This window comes from Aotus nancymaae, unplaced genomic scaffold, assembly GCF_030222135.1.
Source record: "Aotus nancymaae isolate 86718 unplaced genomic scaffold, 86718_ANA_hifiasm-v0.15.2.pri h1tg000010l, whole genome shotgun sequence".
Taxonomy (NCBI): Eukaryota; Metazoa; Chordata; class Mammalia; order Primates; family Aotidae; genus Aotus; species Aotus nancymaae.
The window spans coordinates 75,943,172-75,964,996 of record NW_026988421.1 but is presented as its reverse complement, the minus strand read 5'-3'; the positions used below and the strand labels follow the sequence as shown (position 1 = coordinate 75,964,996).

The 21,825-nt window shown below is 45.6% G+C and overlaps 1 pseudogene; it reads right to left on the bottom strand.

Moving 5' to 3' along the window:
- Positions 1 to 21,825, bottom strand: part of LOC135273926 (SH2 domain-containing protein 4B-like) — a 42,859-nt pseudogene that overhangs the window by 9,580 nt on the left and 11,454 nt on the right.

The following is a 21,825-nucleotide window of genomic DNA, read 5'->3' as shown; positions in this document are numbered from 1 at the left end:
CCATCCCCTTGGTGCTGTCCTCAGGATAGTAAGTGAGATCTGCTTGTTTAAAAGTGTGTAGCGTCAGGCCGGGCGCAGTGGCTCACGCCTGTAATCACAGCACTTTGGGAGGCTGAGGCAGGTGGATCACAAGGTCAAGAGATCGAGACCATCCTGGTCAACATGGTGAAACCCTGTCTCTACTAAAAATACAAAAATTAGCCAGGCGTGGTGGCACGTGCCTGTAGTCCCAGCTACTCGGGAAGCTGATGCAGGAGAATCGCTTGAACCCAGGAGGCAGAGGTTGCAGTGAGCCAAGATCGTGCCATTGCACTCCAGCCTGGGTAACAAGAGCGAAATTCTGTCTCAAAAAAAAAAAAAAAAAAAGTGTGTAGCATCTTCCCCCTCACTCTCTCTCTTGCTCCCTCTCTCGCCATGTGATATGCCTTCCACCGTGGATTGGAAGCTTCCTGAGGCCTCACCGGAAGCCAAGCAGATGCTGGAACCATACTTCCTGTACAGCCTATAGAACTGTGAGCCAGTTAAACCTCTTTTCTATATATTAATAAATTACCCAGTCTTGGGTATTTCTTCATAGCAATACAAGAATGGCCTAATACACTTGCCTAGACATCAAAATTGCAATTTGGCACAAAAATCAAAGGTAATATAACCTCATCGTTCCAGATAGCAAACAGCATTCCATAGAAAACCCAACCCCTCAAGAGCATTAGTGTAGGATACTTGCAAGGAGAAGCTGTTTTCCTTCCCCATTCACTTTGACCTCTGTATTAGTCCATTTTCATGATCCTGATAAACACATACCTAAGACTGGGCAATTTACAAAAGTTTATTGAACTTACAGTCCCACATGGCTGGGGAGCCCTCACGATCATGACAGAAGGCGAGGAGGAGCAAATCACAACTTACGTGGACAGCAGCAGCCAAAGAGAGGAGCTTGTGTAGGAAACCTCCCCCTTATAATGCCATCAGATTTCATGAGGCTTCCACTATCACATGAATAGCACAGGAAAGACCTGCTTCCATTATTCAATTACCTCCCACTGGGCCCCTCCCACAACTGGTGGGAATTCAGGATGAGATCTGGGTGGGGACACAGCCAAACCATATCACCCTGTCATCTCTCTCTCCCCCTGGATTACCTCTCAGTCAGCTGCAGAGTGTCTGGGAAATAAGTATGAATCATCATCCACCTCTGCTGCTTCTCAGCACTCTACAACCTCCTGGCTGAGGAAACAGGGGAAGGCCCCACCTCACCCCTTCCAGCTGGGGAGCAGGCACACTGTCAGTCCTTGAAACTTTCTCACTCTGCTAATGACTGGGCCCTGGCTAAGGGATACAGCCTGGCCGCCAACACTCCAGGGTGACAGTTTTAGAATGAATATTGGAGAATGCAATTGAAGATTGATTCTGAGCCAGTTCTCATCCCCAGAAAATGGTAAACATTGTTTTTCCTATAGTTTCCAGGAACATTTTCTCTCCCTGCTTCTTTCCTTTTTTCCTTCCTCCCTTTAATGTATGAAGCCTAGAAGCCGGGCTCCAAGCTGGGCACCTGGGAGTCAGCAGTAAATGAGACACAGTCCCTGCCTTCCAGAAGCTCTGACTCTGGACAAAAATGAAGATTGATGGGAATTTTTTAATATAAAAAATAAAAGGTTAACTGTGAGCAATGGTCATAAAGGCCACATAAGCTATGGGCTCAGGCACTGTGGCTGTGCCTAGAAGAGGGACCCCCCACCCAGCTCTGGAGCCCAGGGGCAGAAGTGACAGACTGAGTTCAGAAAGGGACAAGAGGGGTCATTAGCACATCTATTTGTGGCCAGAGGGCGGGCTAAGGTGGGAGATGGTCATGGCAAGACGTGTACAATAGGCAGCAGTCAACCTCCAAAGGACTCTCCATACCATCAGAAGATTAATTCCGAGGGCAGTGGGCAGCCACTGATATTTCTTATACAGAAGATACAAGAATGTTCAAGTGTGGAAAATGGATTGAAGGATTATGGTTTGAAGCCAAGGATTTCAGCTCAGTGAGGGCTTCCTCACTTAACAATTGCTTCATAGCTACATTTCACAGTATACCATTGATATCTGGCTCCCTGACCCTTATCTTCCCAGAAATGGCTTCCATTGTGTCAGCTAAGGACACACTGAGGCTCCCATAAGACGCTTATGTCACAGTCAGCCCTGGGCACTATCTGGGGCCTCTGTGACCCTTCTCCTTTGATCTTCCTACCAACCCTGTCATCACCAGTTGACATGAGGCCACTGAATGTCAGGAAGAGAAGAGATTGACCCAAAGTCACAGAGCTTAATAGTCACAGACAATCTATTAAGTGGTGGAGTCAAATCTGAACTCGGACTCCAAGTCCAGTGCTCTCCCTGTTCTATATCATGCTATCTCATGCAAAGTATGGTAAGTGCTGTGAAATAAACAAGAAGGAAGAGGTTGAGAAATCAGGGAAGGCTCTGTGGAGGCACTGAACGGGAATGTGAGGTAGCCCTTGAAGGCCGGATAGAATGTGTGTAAGCAGTGAGGAGTGGTAATGAGCTGTGTGGGAGAAGAAGGGACAAGATGAGTGAAAAGGCAGAGTGAAGACTAGGAGTGGCACATCCATGGGGCATTTATAGAAATCTAACATGAGAGAAGGTTAATCTAAATCTCAGGAGGTTAGGACACATGGCAGCTGGAATGGAAAGTCTAACATATATACAATCTGAGTCCCACAGGAGAGGAGAGGAGGCAATATTTTAAGAGTGAATAATTAATAATTATCACAGACACATAATATAAAACTATGCAAAGATATTTAATTCTTCTTTTGTCAATCAGACAGAAAATGCAAATTACTACAAAGAATAAACTATTAGCCTTATAGCAGACTTCTCGGTTACAACAATAAAAGCCAGAAAACAATGGAATAAAAGTTTCAGTATGACAGAAAAATAACTGTGTGGAATAAAACTATCTTTCAAAGAAAAGGACAAAATTTAAAAACTTCGAAAATAATTTGAGCTGGTTGATTTCTAAAGGAAATTCTAGAGGATGTACTTCAGGAAGGAAAAAAAAAATTATCCTGGATAGAAAATCTGAGCTACCAGAAGAAATGATTAGTGCAGATACTATAGGCCAGTCTAAAAAAGTTGACCTACAAGACAATAATAATAATGGATAATTTGAGGTTTTGAAAAAGATGGAACTATAATACTAGACAATATCTTACAGAAGGGAGTAGGAGTTTCAAAATTCTATTTAGGGAGAGGGTAAGATATATGGAGTTGGCCCTCCATTTCTGTGGTCTCTCCATCTGTAGATTCAACCAACTGCAAATCAAAGATATTCAAAAACAAGCTGTGCACGGTGGCTCACGCCTATAATCCCAACGCTTTGGGAGGCTGAGGTGGGCAGACCATTTGAGGTCAGGAGTTTGAGACCAGCCTGGCCAACATGGTGAAACCCTGTCTCTACTAAAAAAAGATACTAAAATTAGCTAGGCTTGGTGGTGTGGGCCTGTAGTCTCCGCTACTCGGGAGGCTGAGGCAGGAGAATCACTTGAACCCGGAAGGTAGAGGTTACAATGAGCCCAGATTGTACCACTGCACTCCAGCCTGGATCACAGAGTGAGACACTGTCTCAAAAAAAAAAAAAAAAAAAACTTCAAAACTAAAAATGAATAAAAGAAAAAAAAAATTTTGAAAATACAAATACAAAGAGTATATTACAATAACTATTTACATAGCATTTACATCATATTAGGTATTATAAGTCATCTAGAAATAATTTATAGTATACAGGAGAATCGACATATATTATATGCAAATGTTATGCCATTTTACATAAAGGACTTATGCATCTGCCTATCTTGGTGTCCGTGGGGGTTCCTGGAATCAGTCCCCCAAAGAAACCAAGGGACAGCCGCATTAACTTCAGAATCTGCTAAGTGTACATAGTAAATCATCTAAATTAACCACTAGAAGATAGACGTTGAAAGTGATAAAATCTCCAGATAGTAGAGGTGGAAAAACGGAATGAGAAAAAAATGTTTTCAATGAAGCATGAGAAAAGCAAATAACTGAAAATAAATACACTGTGATTCCATTTACATTAGACTGAAAATCTCACAATGCTAAACATTTGGAGATTAATATATAGCAATAAATGAAGCAAAGAAATGATGGACAAAATATTCAGGATAGTGATCATATCTGCTAGAAGAGAGAAGGTTACAATGAAGAGAAGCACATAGGTGAGGTTTTTAGGATTTGGTGCTATTCCCACTAAGCTTTCTTTATGCTCTTCACATATGTATATACATATATGGTAAATATTCAATATTTAATATTAAAAATATTTTAATATCCTTGGTCTGCAACTTCTCACACATTACTGCTATGGCATTCATTCAAAATTGGTCAATGTGCTTTGGAGGCACGGCAGATTACCACCTAGAACAACAACAGGGTTACTGTTAAGTTTGAAATTTCCATGCTGGCTGTCTTGTGACCCTGAAGTATGGCTCTCACCTTGGCTGATGCCCAGGTTCCACTTCAAGGGAGTTTTGTTAGTTCATTTGGGTTACACCAAGCAATGGTATAGTTTAAAATAGTCTCACTTGATTCTAATATGTAGCTAGGGTTGAGACTCTGAGCTAGAAAGTCAATAGTCTAACAAGCTAGGAAAAGTAGAGATATAAAAAGTGACTCTCACATTCTAGAAACTCCCTCTATATTCAGAGCAATACTTGGAGAGCTGAACATAGTGTTTTATAGAGCTATTCTAGAGGGGATATAGGATAGGTCCTATCAAAGTCCCTGCCAGACAGGAAAGAGAAGGAAAGAGCTCTTTCTAGGCAGGAGTTCAACACAAGTCTGGTTAACATGGGAAAAGCCCATCTCCACTAAAAATACAAAAAGTAGGTGTGGTGGCACACACCCGTAATCCCAGCTACTCAGGAGGCTGAGGCAGGAGAAACGCTTAAACTCGGGAGGCAGAGGTTGCAGTGAGCTGAGATCATGACACTGCACTCCAATCTGGGTGACAGAGCAAGACTCCATCGCAAAAGATTAAAATAAAATAAATTATCCAGTCTCAGAGATTTTGCTATAACAGTTGAGAAAACCCCAAATACAAATGGTGGTGGGAATAAACCACTAACACAAGACCTTCATGATACCAGTGTCTACACAGGAGAAAGAAGAAATAAACAACAAGGGTGGCTAATGGATCCAAGAGCAGTCAACAGGAATTCACCGGAAAGCAGGAGACCAACCAAGAACGGCAGCTAAAAATAGGGAGAGTTCTGCCCTCCCCAGCCCTGGGTGAGTGCAAGGGGCCTACTTGTGAGAGCCTCCAGGGCCACCTTCCACCACTGGGAGTGAAATCAAAATTGAGCAAAATAGGGGCAAATAGAGGAAAGAAAAAGTATAGACCCACGGGGGAAGGGGCAGAACCTGGAGACTCCAGAAAGCAAGCTGCCCTGCGTGTGAACACCACACAAAAACAACAGAAGCAGCAGCTCCATGGAGTTAGAAATACTTCCCTGGCCCTTGTTTCACTGGAAAAATTCAGGAAAATTAATTTCATGTAAAAGCCACAGAAAAGCATCAAGGTCAAATCACATACAACATCATCATGTGAAAAAGAAATAAGGAGCAGAACAACTTCCCTATGGGTGATACATACACAGTGTATATATAAGTACCCTTTCAAAAGATATACGTGAAGCCTATCAGAATGGCTGCTTATTGAAGAGGAAGGAGAACAAAGATGAAGGAGAATAAGTAAATTAATAAGGAATAGCCTATGTCTTCTGATGATAATAAGCCATGAGGGGGAGGCAGGGGAGGGATGGCTGAAGAACTCAACTCTCAACATTTAGGACTTCTTAAAAGGTAGAAATAATTAAAAACGGCCAGGCACGGTGGCTCACGCCTATAATCCCAGCACTTTGGGAGGCCGAGGCAGGTGGATCACAAGGTCAGGAGATCAAGACCATCTTGGCCAACATGGTGAAACTCCATCTCTACTAAAAATGTAAAAATTAGCTGGGCATGGTGGCAGACGCCTGTAATCCCAGCTATTCAGGAGGCTGAGGCAGGGTTGCTTGAACCCAGGAGGCAGAGGTTGCAGTGAGCTGAGACTGCGCCACTGCACCCCAGCCTGGCAACAGAGCGAGACTCTGTCTAAAAAATAATAATAATTAAAAACAGTCTAGCTCCCCAAGGGTCCACCAAGAAAAGAGGCAAGATGACCCCAGAACCTAGGCTTTCGGGTGAATGGCCTCAGCCAACAGCTAGCTGATGGGAGTTACTCAACAGCTGGTTTGCTAGAAGGATATGCAGCAGATGGAATTTCCCACCAGAATCTTCTCACCCTCCCCTGTACTTACATACATTTACATGAATTGTGATCATTCATATTTCCTTATCTCACTGAGCACCGTATCATTAGTGCTGTGTTCCCCTGTTCTATTGTTTCTAACGGCTACATAGCAAAGAGACCCCAGAAGGGGTCAAGGTAGGGCCAGGTCATGTTTGGGAAATGATCAGTGCAGAGATGGGGACCCTCAAACTCCCCTGTGCTGGAGATCAGACCATCTTTCCACCAGCTGTGGACCATCAGCAGATGTGCTAAAATAAAACAGGACAAGGCCCAGAGATGAGCCACTGGCCAGGGCCTTTCTTTGGCATCCTCCCAAGGCTGTGAGCTTCCCCTGTACCTAGACAACATTTGATGAAGGGAAATGACATTGGAGAGACCCATCAAGCAAGGAGAAGCAGGACTCTGAGCTTAAAATGATTGAATATTTGCTAGAAACTCACAGTTAAAGTGAGACTCTTAGACCAGAGATAGGATTATCTTTAATTGGAAATTTTAAGTTATTTATTTTTAGTCATCAACAGGAAACGTAGGCCCAAAAGTAAGATGAGATCACTTACAAAAAACAAGTAAATAAGAAACTCCATCTGTTGCACTTCCTCCTAGCAAAAATTTAAGTCTGAAGGAGATACAGATACAAATATAGACACAGTTTCTCAACGCTGCTGACATTTTGCCTGTCCCAGGGGCTGCCTTGTGCACTGCAGGATGTTTAGCAGCATCTCTGGCCTCTACCCACTAGACGCCAAAAGTACCTCCCAGTTATGCTAATCAAATGTGCCTCAAATATTGTCAAATGTCCCCTGGGGGCATAGTCACCCTGTTAAGAACCACTTACATGGACACAGACCACAAATCTCCAAAAATGTTAATAACTGAATAAAAAGAAAAGTTGTAGAACAAGAAAACTGTAGTGTATGATATAATTTTCCAAGAAATATGGCTTCCACAACAGTTTATTTAAAAATCATCAAAATTTTACAAACATAAGCTCTATGAGAATAAGAATTTTGTGGGTTTTTCCCCTACTATATTTTCATGCCTCAAACAGTGCCTGGAACTTAGGCCCTCAATAAAGAGTGTTTAATAAATCACTAATTAATTAAAATTTCAATCCTATAACTAGCATTTATGGAATCCTGGCATTATGTTAACCACTGTGCTGAGAGTCTGATAAGCACTAGCTCATTCAATCCTCATAACAATCCTCTGAGGTAGGACTTTCATTCTCCCCATTCTTATAGAGTGGAAAATCAGGCTAAGAGAGATTGAGTTACATGCCAAGGTCTCATAGCTAACTGGCAGAGCTGGGATGGGGTGGAGCATTCTTTTAAGTCCGTCATATTCACAAGGCTTGCACTCTTATTAGACTGTAAGCAACCTGTCCTCCCCAGGTACAACCCACATCCAGATTCCACCTTCAGAGCCGTTATATTGATCCGTTCTCACACTGCTATAAAGAACTACCCGAGGAGCATGGGTAACTTATGAAGAAAAGAGGTTTCATCGACTCACAATTCCACAGGCTGTACAGGAAGCATGGCCATTTCCCATGACCTTCATGGCTGGGAAGCCTCAGGAAACTTACAATCATGGGAGAAAGGTGAAGAGGAAGCAAGCACATCTTCACATGGTGGCAGGAGAGAGAGAATGAAAGGGAAGGTGCCACATGCTTTTAAACAACCAGATCTTGTAAGAACTCACCTCTTATCATGAGAACGGCAAGGGAGAACCATCCCCACGATCCAATCACCTTCCACCAGTTCCCTCTCCCAACGTTGGGAATTACAATTCAACATGAGATGTGGGTGGGAGCACAGAGCCAAAGCATGTCAGCCTTCCATGCAGGATGTCCTGGAGAAGGTGTGGGCAAGCTGTGCATTTGTACAACCAGCTCCGGCCACAAAGCCTACTGAAGTTTCTCAGCAGAATGCTGTCTTAAATGAGCCAAGATAGCACTTCCAGGTCCTGACCAATTTGAAGGCTGACAGTCCAAGAAGCAATGCCCAAAGAAGCCTGATGTGGAGCCTGATGTGGGGGGTAAGGAGTGGCTGCAAACATCTGCAAAACAGAAGCGTGCCCAGACTCCAGGACACGGTCTTTTCAGTTTGGGCATACACATCCCCAAGGACTAAGAGATTAAGTATACTACCCTGTTGAAAGCTGGTGCTAAAGCCAAACAAAGCAGTTTCCAATCATATCTCTGCCACTATGGCCTAATCTTGAACACGTAAATCTCTCTTAAGTGGTCAAATACAATCACATTAGTATCACCCACAGTTATTGGCCATATTAAGTGAAACAATCCCAGGAGGATAATGGATGACAGAACCACAGTGACTGCTGCAGCCAGGCATTGGCCTAAGTCACCAAGTCCAACAGTGAGTGGCAGAAGTGAACAGTTATAATCAAGAAACTGAGGCAGAACCCCAGCATTTAGATTGGGGGCCTTGATGGGAGACTTCAGGAGACGCATTTGAGCCCATCTGCAGGTGCCCAGAGCTCCTCTGGACCCAAGCACCTGCGACGGTCATACTGACCATAGCACTCCCTGTTGGGCCTCTTCAGAACATGACGCAGCTGTGACACGGGGACAGAGCTCCTTCCGAGTAGCTACTCTCTCTCCCATGGTTACAGGCTGCAGTGAGTAAAGATGAGAAGACAGAGAATGCACAAGAGCAGAGGAACACCGGCCTGGCAAACAAGTTCAGGCTTGCTTTCCCCCTTCCTGCGCCAGCACTGACTATCACAGTCAGGCCATTGCAGCACCCAACTCCTCTGTTACTACACCCTGAGCAAAAATCCCCGTGTGTCCTTCCTGACACCTCCCCTATTCATCTCCCTGGATTCCATACAGATGTTCTCAGACACTGCCAACAACCTCACATTCACTATTACAGTATTTACTCTATGGGTGCTAATCAGCAGCAGCCCCAGGAAAAGAAAGTAAGTATACTTTCAGAAGACACTCTGCAATAACAGAGCCATCAGTCTACATGTTAGCAAATCCTCAAAGCAGACCCGGAATTCTGTTCCCAGCCCCTCTACCTCTTTTCCGTTCCCTGAAATTACTAGCTCAGAATTGAACCTGAGTAACCAAATGAGCTCTTTTTATTTCTCAGTTAGGTCTTCACCCTCAAAAGAAAGAAACACAGGCACGCCAGCCACGATGCTTCACTTTTTATGGGTCTCAATTTATCTGACGTGCATATTTCTCAAAGCTTTCACTGCAGCTACGCCTCACTGGCTGACAATGCCTCCATTACCACTTAGCTATTTCTCATTCATTTTTGTGACTTTCCTTTCTTACTGCTATACTTTCCAGACGATATCATTAAGTAGGCTGGAATTATTAAGCTCTTCATTCTCAACAGTATCTCAAAGCATCCTAAAGCCACAGAGATTGTGAGGAATGAGCTCAAATACCTTCAATTTTTTTTTATAACACCAAATGAAATTTAACCATGGCTAACTGCTGAGACAAGGGTTTCACTGGATGAGCTTCTTGGTCCCAGATATTTTTATGCACAAGAGGCAATATCCATGCCTATGAATGTCTGCTCCAAACTGACCTGCCAGGTTCTAATCACCAATGCTGCTGTTTATGAGAGAGTGGTACCACCCAGTAAAATGACTTCTGAAACTGGCCACAGCAGGATCCTGTATAACACTGACCTCCACTGGATGTATAAATTTATGGCATGATTGTTTAATGTCAGTCTCACTGACTAGACTGGAGAGCTTCGCTAGAGCAGAAGCCAGGTTATTTTTCCCTCTGTGGTGGACAGAGATTGGTCTTGCCTGCCCAGTATCATTCAGTGACTGTCTTCTGGCAAGGGAACTGTGAGCTTTCTGGAAGCCATGTACTCTCGGTCTATGCAGTTTCCATAGGGTGTTCTCTACCTACCTACTCTAGGCATGATCATAAGACCCAGGGCTCGCTAATCAAGTCAAGTCACCTGCCTGACCACAGTGACTGGTTCAGGAGTGAACATATGGCCAGCCCAGACCCAACAAGGCAGACTACTGGGACTAATACTGCGGCTGTTGAGATAAAAGCAGGCCTTTTCTTCTACTGGATTTGAGCCTGGGAGAAGGCAGGCATGCAACCTCAGGCTGATTGATGCATTGCTTGGTAATGAAAACAACATAGAAAGCAACAGAGTTAAGAGATAGAGAGAGGCTGGTTGCTGAAAAGCTTAAGCTCCCTGGATCAAGAAAAGCCTGAAGCTGGATATACATGTGGGTTTTTCAGTCTTAGGGGCTAAAAAATTCCCTTTAGGTTCCATCAGTTTGAACTTTTATTGTTGTTGTTTCTTAGAAGTGAATGTAAGTTCCATGAGGGTAGGGAAAGCGTCAGTCTTGTTTATCACTGCACACCTTGTACTTAGCACTCAACACAAGCTGCCAGTAATAATAAACAAGTTATTTAAATGCCTACTCCAGAGGAGTGTGAGGAGGCAAGTGAAAAACCCAAAAAGAAGAAAAAAAAGCAAAAGCCCCAGGAGGTTCCTCAGGAGAATGGAATGGAAGACCCGTCTACCTCTTTCTCCAAACCCAAGAAAAATCTTTTTCCAAGGAGGAGTTAATGAGTAATGATCCTGAAGAGACCACCGGCAGCCCCAGTCTTCCCCAGAGGAAGAAATCATCACTCAAGGAGGAAACAGTTAATGACCCCAAAGAGGCAGGCAACAGAAGTGTCTCCCAGAAAAAGAGGAAATTCTCCAAAGAGGAGCCGGTCAGCAGTGGACCTGATGAGGCTACCAGCACCAAGAGCAGCTGCAAGAAGAAGAAAAAGTTCCGTAAAGAAGCCCAGGAAGATCTGGGAGGCGGGGAGTACCATAGCCCAAGGTGACATTTCCCACCCCATGTCCTGTTTCCCAATAAAAACAAACTCAAAAGTTAAAATAAATAAATAAATAAAAATAAATGCCTTTACTCAGGGAATCTGCCTCCTCTTGCCCCTGTCTAGGTAACTCAGCAACCTGAAACACACAATTCCCTGTTTTACCCTAATTATTGCATAAGGCCTTTGCAGACTGTAAGGAGACTCAGATGGCATCCTTCAGGAATTCTATAGGAGTGCCTCAGGAGGAGCAGACACTTCCCTAGTTAGCAGTAAGGGAAGGCAGTATTGGTCCCACAGCCCAGAGATGGCTGGACACCTCCTAAAGAAAAAGGCCACCTGTCCATCCTCAAGGAGAAAGCCTAGACTAGAAAAGAACTGATTTCCCAGAGCACTGCGTGCCTTAGAACAGCTACTGAACCTTCCCCTCAGCTGTGAGAGGGCAGCAAGACTGCACTGCATCACAGGTAAGAGCATGGATTCTGAAGCCAGATCACCTGGGTTTGAATCCCACCTCCCCAACTTAATAAAAACATAACCATGGGCAACTGACTTCACCGTTCTGTGCCTCAACTTCCTCATTTGTGAAATGGGGCTAATGCTACTTGCAAGTGCATGGTGATGTTACATAGGATTAAATGAATATATGAGAAGTGTTTAGAAGAGTGCCCAGCATACTGTAAGCACTGTGTACATAATGGCCACTATTATTACCCAGTCGTGGGAAGTGAAATACTGAATGTTCAAGGTTTACTTGACACAATGCCAGTGCAAAGTAAACATTCTCAAATTACTACTTAAAACACAAAAAGCCAGTGTGATCCCATAGGTGAGGCCGACCACCAAATCCCACAGATATCAGCCAATATACACCTGACGACAGGTAAAAAGTCAGGTGTCCTCTGCCTAGCGATGCCACTGATCCAAAAGGTGCCTTCGTGCATCTCCAGACAGACACAGCCCCATACAGGATGCAGGGCTTGGGAGCAGAGTGGACACCGAACTATAGACAGCTGATAGGAAAGGGTTAAAATCTCAGGAACAGCATTACAACCTACGCTTTCCTAAAGCAAAAATAGTTTCATTCTTCTTTGTAGTCTCTTTTTGAGACTAGATAGCCAGTGCACCCTTGAAAAAAAAAAAAGAAAAATATTCCTTTATTTTTTAGTTGGAACCGCTAAAGCAAGAACTTAAGAGGAAAGTGGGTCAACTGACCTACTTTTTTCTTCTTTAGAAAGTTTTGCATTTGGGATCAGAGTTGGTAGAAAATTTCCATTCCAAATTCTGCCCAAGAGAGGAAAAGTAGCAATCTCGCTTGCCATGATGGATCGTGACATGCTAACCAACCTTCCAAATGGCCCCTGTGTTACCCCTAATGACTTTTAAAAAATATTTCAAGATGGATATTATACTCATAATAGAAGAAAATTCAGACCTGCACATTTTTTTTGGAAGGCTAAATCAGTGTCACCTTTCTTTGGTGCATGGGTCTTTTTCTTTATTTCTGAGTGACAGTGACATAACTTAGTATGCCATGAAGAGATGAACCACCTTGCACGTGCCTTGGCTCCTGACGTGCAACACCAAAGGCCACGTTTGTCTATTCCATATAACAAACCAAAGCATTTATTGCATGACAGCCATGTTCTAAACACTTCAAAAAATGTTGATACATTTAATCCTCACAACACTACTACGTAGTGGATGTTATTATTTTCTCCACTCCTTGTTTCTTCAGCAATTCCTTGCTAAATGTGGATTTTAGTGCCTGGGTCTACACTGCCAAGATCCCCAGAACCCCATCCTGACTGACACCTCTCAACAGATTCCAAATCTTCACCAGCGTTTCCTGTCTTCCCGCTATCCTGGAAGCCAAGAACAGAGGTTTGGACTGACACACTCTCTCCCTCTTAGCCCCAGAAACTCTAGTTTCTGGGAGTGATCCCAAACACCAAACAGGGCATTCCCAGATTCTCCCTCAAGCTGGGTCAGGAAACCAGTGCCATCTCTGCTTGCCGAGGTCTGGAATGAGGAGAGGTGAGATGTCAAATAAAGAACCCAGGCTGAGCCTAAATGAAGTTCACCGAATACATAGTAAGGGATCGTAAATCCAGAGAGAGCACTTTTCTGTCCCAGTTTCCATCCCTGGATGGCAGTATATGCAAAGAAACAGCCAGAATGGCATAGGTAAAACTAAAAGCCAGAAACCCAGTTTCTCATCCCAGCTCCCACGCTGACTGCTGGACAAATGTGGGTTAGTTTCTCAAGCTCACTGGTCCTCAGTGGGGTCACCTATAAAGGGCTAACATGACCAGCTCATGCAGCAATTGGCAGTACCATGGGATGCCGGACTGCATGGCAGCATCATGCCTGACGATGGCAAAGGTCAGCAGCAGCCAGCCTGTCCAACCCCTTCCTGCTTCCTGCAGCTCAGAGAGGTGACCACCCTCCCAGTGCATCCAGTCAGAGGGGTAAAGCCCCAACTCCATTCCCACTCAGCTGCTGCCTCCCAGGGCAAGTCCTTTCCACCTCTCTGGGGGCTGCCTCAATGCAGGACAGCCATTGGGTTTGCCCTCATCCACAGGGCTCCTGGGAGGGTTACCTAGGAGAGGATCACCATTGCTTACACCTCAGTTTCTGTACCATGAACACAACATCAACAGAGAAATGATCAAGGTAAAGCCTGACAGTCATAGGGTGGAGAACATCCTCAGTCCTCAGCCCACAGACTCCCAGGTACCCACCCAGTGGCCAGCCCCGGGCCCGGCCAACCTTTCCAACCTTCATGACAACCTGAGCAAACTTTAGTGGCTTGGCAGGGGCAGGGACAGCAGCCTTAGAGCAATGTCAGCAGCACTTGCCCTCAGAACCACACTGCATGGCAGAGGTCAGGAGCAGAGAGTGTAAAGACCCTCTACTCCCCACTCTGGGGAATTCACTCACCATCAAGACTGCCCAATAGCAAGCTGCAGTCATCAAAAATGCTTTCTTCTACTAAAGTGAAATGCGTCTCTTCAGAACCCCCATTCATCCCCAGTGATAAGGTTTGGATATCTGTCCCACCCAAATCTCATATTGAAATGTGATCCCCAGTGTTGGAGGTAGGGCCTGGTGGGAGATGTTTGGGTCATGGGGGCAGATTCCTCATGGCTTGGAGCTGTCCTCACCAGAGTGAGTGAGTTCTCAGGAGATCTGGTTGTTTAAAAGTGTGTGACACCTGCCACTACACACCTTGCTCCACTCTCACCATGTGGCGTGCCTGTTCCAGCTTCGCCTTCTGCCACAGGTAAAAGCTCCCTGAGGCCTCCCCAGAAGCCAACCAGATGCTAGTGCTACTTCTTGTGCAGCCTGAAGAGCTGTGAGTCAATTAAACCACTTTTCTTTATAAATTACCCAGCCTCAGGTATAACAACACAAAAACAGCCTCACACACCTGGAGCCCATTTCTGACCTCTTTAGCAATCCCCCTTTCTCAAGACAGAGCTCTAGAGACTAAGGAGGTGGTTCTGTTCCTCTACCCATTCCTCCCACAGCTTCTCCTTTCCAAGACAAACATTCCCCAGGTAATCATTAAAATGACTTCTGTGATTTATATTTCCTTCTCTCCCCTCAAACACAGCAATGTTTTGTTTGTGTGCTGTCATCCAAACAGCAATGTGGAGGAGGCTGAAGATGTGGGGTCCATTCTAGACCCTAGCAGCTCTGTGACCTTCAGCGTTCTTCTCCAGATGTTTTCTGAGGTCGCAGCGGAAGCAGGTGGGAAGAAGTGCCCATCCTACTTTGGAGCTCTCACATCTCACAGGAAAGCTGCCCCTTACTGCTGGGCTCCCTGCACTAAGTGCCTCCTCCCAGGTGGGGCCCCCCTTGGTGCTTGCTCATGAAGAGGCATGCCAGTAACACCCTGCAAAGGACAGCCAGCCCCACCCAAGCCCAGGTGAGGCCACGCTTGAGATCCATTCCCAGCACCTGAGCAGGGTCACGTGGAGATAATTTACCAATGCCAAAGACATCACCCACCGGGTAGTTCCATTCTGTGCCAAACCCTAAGGCCAAGCAGCAAGGCAGCCAATGGGTTGTCCCCCATACAATAAATCACGGCCCACACTGTGACTATTTTTGTAGAAGTAAAGCTCAGGAAGAGAAATGGGTTCTGACTGAGCCAATGTTCAGACAGAGAACATGCTTAATAATTTTAGATACATGTCCAATTTTGAAAATAGATTTTTTTCCCAAAGCCAAGCTTATATGTACTAGCATTTCTCACGAGTAATTTGGCATAACTACAAATCTCTCTCACAATTCCTGGAACATAACAGTGAACAAAGGAGAAACAAGGAATTACTATCACTCTTTGTAACCCAGGAGGCTACCTAGAACCCCGCTGTGGTCCCGGAGAAAAGCCTGTTCCCACACCCCTCCCACTCTGTACTCTGAGCCTATTTCCCCAAACCCTATTTCCCAAAGGAGGTAGAGCCTCTGGTGGTTGACCCCAGATCCCAGGAAACATCAGCAAACACACTGGCATGGCTTTTTATGGTGGACCAAGCACTCCTATTGGGTCAATCTTCGTAAGTGTCCCATGAAGTAGTATTACAACACCAGTTTCACAGATGGAGAATTTAAAGGACACATCCAAGGTCACAGAGCTGCTAAGTTCTAGAACAGACCCCATATCTTCAGATTCTTTATCTACCTGCTGCTTGGATCCACGTGTGTTTGAGGAAAGGGAAGGAAACCATCATAGTAGTCATGTTTAACCTGCATCTGAAATCTAACTACTTTAACTAAGACTCTTTTACCCAAGAAAGAAAAGATTTATATTGGGATTGTGACACATTACATCATTGACTCAAATTCTTCTTCCCTCCCTGTTGCCACACCCTTTGACCTAGGCCTTCGCAGTTCCTCATAAGAAAAAGACGGAATGTATTTTCCTATTCCTCAGCTCTGTGAGGTATAAGGCAAAATGGCAATGTGCTGGCCCTAAGACAAGGCTCAAGAGCCTGGCATGCTTCCAGTTGCTCTCTGATGTCTGTCCTATCACCATGAGAAGAGAACCCCTGAGCTGGCCTGCTGGTCCCAGGAACAGCCTAAGAGATCCAAGGTGCAGAGATGCCCCAACTGAAACACCCAACCAAACCCGGCGAGAGCAGAGCCCTCTGCCAACCTGCAGCAAAAACTCCTTAACAATTAGACTGGCACAGGCCGCCTGCCCCTGTAGGAATTGGTACAGAGGAAGTCCTAACCCCTCCAACAGCAAATTCCTATATTGAAAGAGAAGCTGGAATACACTGTTTCAGACTTTGGGATTTTAGGAATGAGTAAAGTTGGAAAAAAAAAAAAGCAGGGGCAGGGGAGGTCCTAGGCTACTAACTTTTTGCTTTTCCAAGCAAAGGCAATATATAAAAATAACCATGACTTACTATCACCATCAATTCATAAAAGATAGGACATTTTAACACTAAAACTGAGGAAAGGATATAATCTTAGAATATGAAACAGTCCTTTCTAAGCAAAGATACTTGGCCACCCTCCATATGTGAGCCTTTTTCCTTCCTTCTGTCACAGATCAATGAAAATTCTGTCACAAAATAGCTCCGGCCTGTGTAACAGCAACTTTTCTGCACGCTTTATGGTAGAACTGTCAGAAGAACATGAAATTAGCTACATAAATTGTGAGACTTAAATCTTGGTTCTGTTTGTTCTGTAACAATATAAAAGTTACCTTTTAAAAAAAAAAAGTCAAAGAAGAAAACAAAGCTAAAGATAAATTTGAGCACCTGGGTCGCACCTTCTCCACTGCCTACCAAATGCAGTCGGAGCACCCAGCACAGCTGCCAACCCTCACCCCCGTGCCACTCCCGAGTTGCACTCGACAGCTCCCTAAGTCTCCAGTGCTGTACTTCCGTGACCGTAATAACGGCTGAATAAAAAGCACAGTGGTGACTGAAGTGAAAGCTCTACTGGGACTACTGGGACACATAACTGGGACAAAAGGGGGAGGCAGAGAATCCCCAGCACCAGCTCCAGGGACACACGGCTCAGACAGCCATGAGTGCTGTCTTCTCTCTGAGCCCTAGAGAGCCAGTCCAACCTTCTGCCAGATGTGTGGTGACCTGGGAGAAGAAAGAGGTCTCAAAGTGGACGGCGGTTCTAACAGACTAGGTTATCCTTTGAAACTATCCTCTGTGCAGTGATGCCACACTGGCTCTGGCTAACAAAATGTGAGCAACAACTTCATGTGTCAGTTCCCTGCAAAAGCTTTAGGAGCCAATGTGTGGTTCTCGAAGTCTCTCATCTCTCTCTGTCATGAGACCATCAGCATTTCCTTTTCTTTTCGAGACTGAGTTTTGCTCTTGTTGCTCAGGCTGAAGTACAATGTCATGATCTCAGCTCACTGCAACCTCTGCCTCCCAGGTTCAAGCAATTCTCCTTTCTCAGCCTCCCAAGTAGCTGGGATTACAGGGGCCCACCACCACACCCAGCTAATTTTTAAAATATTTTAGTAGGGTTTCACCATGCTGGCCAGGCTGATTTTGAACTCCTGACCTCAAGTGATCCACCTGCCTCGGCCTCCGAAAGTGCTAGGATTACAGGCGTGAGCCATGGTGGCAGATCGACCATCGGTATTTTCAATAGAGGCAGCTCCTACAGTCTGAGGCCCAGACTAAAGTCTGTAACCAATTCCCAAAGGGCACATAACGTGGGTAAGAAATAAACCTTGATTAGTGGGGGTCACTGAGATTCCAGAAGCATTTGTGACCTACAAATGGACCTACAAATATCCAAGCTGACCTACATGACAGGGATGCTATTCATTGGGTTGGAGAGCTCAACAGCAGTGGCAATGGAGGAAGACGGCGAGCTCATCTTGGAGGTATTTCTGTATTTGGTCCCTGGGTGACAGGCAGGGGTGAGTGTTGAATAGAGAGATGCCTAAGACACAGGGTCCTGACCCCACCGAGCACATGATCAGCTGGGAAGGCTCTGGATTTTCAAAGCAGAGAAACAAGGGCTGTTCTTTGGAAGTGGAAAGCCTGGGATCTAATCCCAACCCGGACATTTCCTTCCCACCTTCATTCAGTCATCCCACGGACACTTACTGAGCCAGGCACTGGGGAAAAAAACAATGTCCTTAACCTCACAGGCTCACATTCAGGGGGGAGGCGAGACTAATTCAGGTGGGAGGAGAGATTTACTAATCAGTAAATCTAATCAATACCAGCTGGGTGCACTCTTTTCAGGAAATGAGCAGGTGAGCTGAGGGACACTGGGGAAGGCAACTGTAGCCCAGGAAAGGCCTTTCTGAGGAGGGGAGGTTTGAGATGGAAAATGAGAATGTGTCAACCATGCCAACAGCCACGGAAAGACGGAACACATGAGCAGAGCCATGGCAAGCACAGAGGGCCAGAGATGGGAAAGAGGATGGCTCGTTTGAGGAACACGGAAAAGGCCAGAGCTTTGGAAACCAGGTGGGCAAGAAAGGGCTTTCAAGGAGCCACCCTGCCCTAATAGTCTATGTTTGGGTGACACTGACCTCTTCATTCAGCCATCTGTCATCTAATCAACAAGTCTGTACCCAGAGCCTACAGTGTGCCAGGCTGTGGCCAGGATCCAGGGATGTGGGTCCTGTCCATCAGGAGCTCCTGCAACTCTCAGAGCTCACTGTCTTATGACCACAGAGAAGACGCCTCTGAGGAGCCCTTGGTGGCTACAGAGGCTGTGAGGTGACAGCAGTGCGTGAGAGCCATGTTCATCCCTTCGCAGAAGAGTGGGGAGTTCCCATTCAGCATCCCTGGGGCCTGCAGCCTCCTGGACTCTTGCTCGGAGATACTGGGGGCAGAATGGTGATTGCATAAAGTCCTCTTTCCCCTGAGTATAAGTCCCTCGGCACCCCTCCCCAACCCCAAAGAGAGGCAAAGCTGTGGAAATCATCTGGCACAGGGCCCAGAAAAATGGTCCTACCGTGGAACCAGGGGGCAATGAATTTGATGTTCCTCTCAAAGCCAGCTCGGCGAGGCAGCTGCTCCTCCTTAAACCAGCGGACGATGACGTCTCTGGAGACTGGGCGCAGCGGGCGCTCCCAAGTCCTGTTGAAGAGAAAGAAAGGGAGGCCGGAAGAGTCAGGGAGGGAGAAAGGATGGAGGGAGAGGAAGGAGGAGGGGAAGGAAGGAAAGAGGAAAGGGAGAGGAAGGTAAAGGAAGAAGGAGGAAGGGGGGTGAAAGAAGGGGCAGGGGAGGGCCATGAGGGAATGAATAAGCACAGTGCCCGCATCCATGCCTACAAAGAGGATTAAAACAGCCCAGGTACTTGAAGGCAGTTTGCAGATTATAGTGTACCAGCTGTTACTATTTATTTAAAAGAAAACTGTGATCGATTGCTGCAAAAAACAGCTACACAGGTGGGAATGAAGAGGCTAGGAGCAGGTGTCTGAGGGAAGGAAAAGGCACATTTTCTCTCGAGCATGGCCAGGGTATAAATACCAGCATGGATGAAGGAGGCTCCTGACAGGACAGGAGCTCGTGTGCTAGGAACTGAGTGTGTCCCATCCCCTTCTTTCCCTCAGAAAAATTTGGGATCTTGTCCCCTCCTTACCTCTCCCTCCCTGCTCTCTGGGGGGACGCCAGCCTTTGCCACAACTCCTGCACTTTCGTGAGGCAGAATCAGGACAATGAACAGAGAGAGAGAAACCAGAGAACCTCGATTTGCTCTGGAAATGGCTAAGTTTCCCTGCCCAGAAAATAAAAAGTATGACAGAGGAAACGGAGGCAGAAGGAAACGAAACCACACATTGGTAACTAAAGATGGATGGGTGAGGGACTAAAGGCACGAAGGGCAGAAGGAGGAGGAGCACAGAAGAGTTCAGAGGAGGGAGTAGATACGTTTTAAAGTTTTCTCACAGGTGAGCCAAGATGGTCATTGCTTTCGTGTCTGAACTGCAGTTCCGGGATGTGTACGCAGACTGTACCACATGAGACCCCGCTGCACTTGGGCTACACTGAAAGCACATAAGAACTGGCAGCACACGACACATGACAGACATCCAGAACTATGTGGTGAAGTACGATGCAGTCACGCAACGGTGCATGAATTCATGGCACAAAAATACAGCATCTGGGCTGGGCGCAGTGGCTCATGCCTGTAACCCCAGCACTTTGGGAGGCCGAGGCAGGTGGATCACTTGAGGTCAGGAGTTCAAGACCAGCCTGGCCAACATGGTGAAACCTGTCTCTACTAAAAATACAAAATTATCCAGGCATGGTGGCAGGCACCTGTAATCCCAGCTACTCAAGAGGCTGAGGCAGGAGAATCACTTGAACCCAGGAGGCAGAGGTTGCAGTGCACTGAGATCGTGCCACTGCACTCCAGTCTGGGCAACAGAGTGAGACTCTGTCTCAAAAGAGAGTGTGGCCTGAGGAACAAGGCCACAGCCCACCTTGAACAACCACAGCCTCTTCACCATTTCCAACTCACAGGAGCCTGGGAAATTCCTATTTTGTCGTTGCTATCCACCTAATAGTACTGGCATTTAGAATTCACGGTTATCCTTGTTTTTTATAAAATTAATGCCAGCTGTCCCCTCATGTGGTCTCTGTATTTGCCCTGTACTCACACTTTGACACTGCTCAGCACACCTCCTTACAAACCCAGAATAAATCCACGGGGCATTTCTTTACTTGCCCTAAACTGAACACACTCGCACATGCACACGCATGCACATACACAGTAGTGAACGCTGTAGATTTGAGAAAAGATGTCAGAAAAAGGACAGAGGGTGAGGTTACATTGCATGGCTTACAGCCGTCATCTGCGGAGCTGGCCTCCACACGCTGTCTTCCCGCTCGCTGCCTCTCTGGACCTTCCTTTATCCCCTACAGCCCAACAGCCAGCCAGCCGGCCGGCCTGTCTTCCCAATCACTCTTCCTTCTCAGTAACCTCAGCTGTCTTTCCTCCTCATCAAGCGGCGCAAGGCAGCCCACTTCACCCAGCCTGTTCCTCCACATTTGCATTCCCCAAAAAATAGCTGTGCTCAGAGGGGAAAACTCCTCTAGTTTCTAGGACTCGCTTTCCTTAGAAGGCAATAGGAAGTTATATATAACAGCAAAAAATAAATTCACTCACTCTCGTCCCTCTGTTTCTAAGCAGTCGATGTGAATCTGTTCCTAAGCAGAGAATTTCTAAGCAGGGAATCTGACTCCCCCAGAATATAAATGCTACATTTATCTACCTTAAAATTTTGATCATTCTATATAAATTAGATAGTTTGCACTTCTTTTTTCTTTTTCAGTTAATCGATGGCATTTTCTCTTGTTATTAAACCTTCAAAAAAGTCACTTTTAATTCCAGAAAACATTGCAATGAATTGACTTAACCAAAATTCACTAAACAATTACATTGCTTCTGACTTTTTGCCATTATTAATAATGCTATGATAATCATCTTTGCACTTTTTCAATTTGCAGCTAATTTCCTTAGTATAGATTCTAGCAGTGAAATTACTAGCCAAAGTCATACCAGAAGTAAAGAGTAGGGTCTGGGTAAAAAGACATGTGAGCAGCTTGTGTACTGGTCCACAAAAGCTGATGGTTAAATTTTCAGGAAT